We start from the raw sequence: 4481 nt of genomic DNA, 5'->3' as shown, positions 1-4481 counted from the left end.
CTCATCCCATGAACATAGCACATTCAAGTGGCCCTGTGAGGCAGGGACCTCACACTGTAGCTTGATGCGACAAGGTCAGATCCCTAGACGTCAGCCCCAGGGTGTTGTGACTTCCAAGTTTATACTCTTCCTTCCTGCTGGGTCCCAGGGAGCTTTGTCTGTCTGTCCCCACAAGGCTCAAAGAATCAGAGCGCTGGACACAGGATCAGCTCTTCCCAGCACCACCAGGGACGGGCAGGGTGGCGCCGGGTGGGGCGGCCCTGCCCTCTCGGGCCACGTGCACCTTCTTTCTAGAGAGAGATGAGCAAGCCTGCCTGCTCCGCACTCGGTGGGGCCACCATGTTGTTTGGGAGGTGACGCGCCGCCTCGGTGGGGCTCCGGGGGCAGAGCCTCCGCCCGATGCTTGCCCAGCCCGCTTGTCTGGCATTACGCTTGGGACTGAGCCCCGTCTTGGGTCTGCCCCAAGACCCCAGGCAAGGAGAGGGCGGGGGGCAGAGGGAGCAGGAGGCGGAGATGGCAGTGAGGCCTGGGCCATCGCCGTCTGTGCCGAGTGGGCTGCTAATTGCTGATTAGGGCTAACAGAAGATCAAGTCTCATTTTAGCCTAAAGCAGATTACTGCCCTGGAAAGTCACCCGGCACCTGGGCGCCCACGTGTGCTCCCCGAGGCCCGCTCCGGGTCCCGCGCTCTGGCACAGGGCAGATGCAAGGGGAGGGGCCCTGCAGAGGGAGAGGAAGAACTCGGGCTGTGTGAAGAGCAGGGGGAGAAGTAGAGGGGTGGGGGGAGACCCTGGACAGCTGCGGGTTTTCCGTTCCCTGCCCCCCAGCCCCTGCTGGCCCAGTGTNGCGCCTGTCTGCCAGCTGGGGCCGCCCCGCCGGCCTTGGCGCTAATCCGACTACTCTTAAGTGACGCGGCACGGGGATGCCGATTAGGAGCCCTGGGAGCCGACCGTCACCTCGATTCGCCTCTTGGCTCTGGCTTTGTCATTAACCGCCACTGGCTGCAAAAGGGACAGGGCGAGGGACCGCTTGGCCATTCGTCTCGGACTTCTGTGTGCATGTGCGATCAAATATACGGAACATCAAAGTCACCATGTGAAGCATTTTTAAGCGTGCGGCGCATCCACGTTAGGAGGCTGCCATCCTCCCGTCCACGTCCAGAACTGTCCCCAGCCTCTCAAAGTGCAGCCCCGTCCCCATTAGATGTCGTTCCCCTGGCACCCGACATCCTGCGTTCCGAATCTGTCACTTTGCCTACTTCGCGTACCTCACGGGTGGAATCACACAGCGTCTGTCCTTTCGTGTCTAGCTTATCGCACTTGGCATGATGTTTTCAAGGGTCATCCGTCGCCTTCGGCTTTGGAACACATTTCCACACTTCGTCAGAGACCCATAAACACGCACTGTGCGTATAAAGGCCAAAGGCAAGGACTGGGCTGTTTCCCCAATCCTGACACGGTCCCGTGGCTTCCTGAANTCCCAGCGCCCGGCCGCGCCTGCCCCTCCCCTCCGCCGTGACCTTGAGCAAGTCAGTCACCACCTCCAGAGCACGTGTCCTCATCAGGAACATGGGGGTGACGCTCACTTGCTGTAAGCTCTAGCACAGTACCTGGTACCGAAAACTCAGTCCGCGATTCACCGCACAGATAGCCGTCAGGCGCCTGTGGCCAGCGCTGTCTGGCGCCCCAGTGCACAGACCAGAGGGACCCCTGCCCTCCTGCAGCTGCCGCTCTAGTGAGGGCGGGGAGCAGGGACACCACACATGATACGGAAGCTGTGATGAGTAGGATGGAGAACAGGAAAGGAAAATAGGATGCAGAGGTGCCAGGGGCGGAAGGGAACGGATGCCCATTTAATAGGGCATCAGGTGGGCCTCGCTGAGAAAGGCCCATGTGAGCAAAGATTCAAAGGATGGAGGGAGGAAGCCGTGCAGAGATCTGAGGAAGGCATCTCAGGAGAGAACCAGGAAGTAACTGCAAAGGCCCTGGGGCAGAAGCGTGCCTGGCATGCTCAGAGAACAGCGAGGAGACCAGGGTCGCAGGAGCAGGGTGAGTGAGTGGAGACTAGGAAGAAGAAACGTCAGAGAGGGCAGAGGGGCCTGTGTGTCCTGGGGTCCAGGTTTAGCCTGTTAGCGCCCACCGTGAATGAAATGGGGCCTGTGGTATGATTTTGAGGGAAAGGTGACAGTGTGACTTGGCTGCTGTTCTAAGGGGAGTAAGGGCCAAGGCAGAAGCAGGGGGATCAGGTGAGAAGCATTTTGGTGGCCCAGGTGACAGATGGTGATGGCCTCACCCGGGAGAGGCCAGTAGGATGGTGAGGAATGTCAGATTCCGGGTAGATTCTGCACGTAGAGCCAACACCACTTCCCGGTGGCACAGGTGGGAGGATTTGGGGGAAGGGAGGAGTCAAAGTCGACTCCAAAGTTTGGGGCCTGAGCAGCTAGAGGGATGGAGTGTCCTCAGCGAAGTCTGGGCCGCGGGCAGTGGGGGGTTGGCTGGAAGAGGGAGACTGCGAGCATCAGGAACGCAGGCATAAATGGCCAACACGAGGAACACAAAGGGGCCATCACCGGGGCAGGTGGGGTGCTCAGTCAGTCCAGCATCTGACTCTTGATTTCGGCTCAGGGCATCATCTCATGGTTCGTGAGTTCAAGCCCCACATCAGGCTCCATGCTGCCAGTGCAGAACCTCCTTAGGACTCTCTCTCTCTCCCTCTCTCTCTGCTGCTCCCCTGAGCGCACTCCTTCCCTCCCTCCCTCTGTCTCTCCCTCAAAAAGGGGGGAGGGCCATTACCTTGACCCACAGACGTTATTCGAACAGAATATGCTGAACAACTTTTCCCAATCAGTGTGAACATTTGGACAAAAAGGGCCAACTTCCAGAAAGAACACAGCTGAAAACGGGCTCGAGAAGTAGAAGATGTGAAGAGTTCTGTATCTATTAAGACATCGAAGCCCCAATCACAAACCTGCCCACAAGGGATGTCTCTTGTGCTGCAGGTGCGTGTCGCCTCAGCGGTTTGCAAGGCTCGTTTGTACCGTCCTCACCGCTTGTCCCCAGACGGTCGCCGCTCACCCCAGAGGTCTTGGTAGCCACACAGACAGACAGAATCAATAAATTGGAGCTGGAAGTTTGGGTGCAAATATCTGAAATCTCAACAGATTAAGATTCACGATACCTCCGCCCCCACGTGCTCAGCACACATGGGGGACACTGAGTTTTGTTCATTTATAATATGAAATTTTACTCCAGAAAAACCTATTGGGTTTCTGTTGCTTTTTTTCTTCCTTCTTCATTTCTTTTTATTTGTATTTTTTAAAAGTTTATGTATTTATTTTAAGAGAGAGAGAGCATGCGCAAGAGAGCAGGGGAGGGGCAGAGAGAGAAGGCACAGGCTCCGTGCTGTCAGCGCAGAGTCCGATGCGGGGCTTGATCCAACAACTGCGAGATCATGACCTGAGCTGAAATCAAGAGACAGATGCTTAACCCACTGAGCCACCCAGGCGCCCCATTTTTTGCTTGTATTTTTCAGTTGATTTTTCTTGTTTCTACTTGAAGCACAAGTGTTTTACTTCTAACCTGGGCCATAGTTACAATCTAGTTCAGAGCCACGCCTTAAGCTGTTTGTAATTTCGGCTGCAGTTTAAAACTGTTTCATGTTTGGCTATAAAGAGCCTTCAAGAAGATTCTACAAAGCCAAACACATCAGGACAGAAAGTAGAAGGGTGGGCCGGAGGAGGGGGAACGCAGGGTGCGTGTTGAATGGGTACACAGTTTCACTTTTGCACGATGAAAACGTTCTCAAGCTTGGCTGCACAAAATTGAACTCTACTGAACTGGGCGCTTGAAAATGATGAAAATGGTAACGTTTATGTCATGCGTATTTTAGCACGATTAAAATTAGGAAACATATATTCTCCACTACACTAACTACGCCCCTGCCAATGGTGACTGTGCGCAGCTGCACGGCACAATAAAAACGGTAAAAGTCATCTCTGGAAACCGTATGTCAAATCAAGGGAGAAGTGCTTCATCACCTGCCCGTGTGAGAGGAAGCCGGAGGACCACAGAGAAGTCATTACACAGTTGACACTGAGGTCTCTAACAGGCCAGCATGCGGGTCTCTTAGAGCCGCACTGCGGGGCGCCTGGGCGGCTCAGTTGGTTGAGCGCGGGACTTTGACTCAGGTCATGATCTCACGGTTGGTGAATTCGAGCCCCATAGGGCTGTGTGCTGACAGCTCCGAGCCTGGAACCTGCATCCGATTCTGTGTCTCCCTCTCTCTGCCCGTTTTCCCCTCCTCTCAACAATAAACATTTAAAAAACGAGTGGCAGTGATACTTTGCAAACATTGGTGTTCCTATTGTGACCAGGCCAAACAGGTTAACTGCACATTTGGCTTTGAGCTTGAAGTTGGGCTGGGCCAGGGCTCCCTGCTTCTTAACTACCTGGGTTTGTCGAACTAGCCTCCGGCTGAGGGAGGA

Source organism: Crocuta crocuta, unplaced genomic scaffold, assembly GCF_008692635.1.
Source record: "Crocuta crocuta isolate KB4526 unplaced genomic scaffold, BGI_CrCroc_1.0 scaffold978, whole genome shotgun sequence".
Taxonomy (NCBI): domain Eukaryota; kingdom Metazoa; phylum Chordata; class Mammalia; order Carnivora; family Hyaenidae; genus Crocuta; species Crocuta crocuta.
This window is presented reverse-complemented; position numbering follows the sequence as displayed.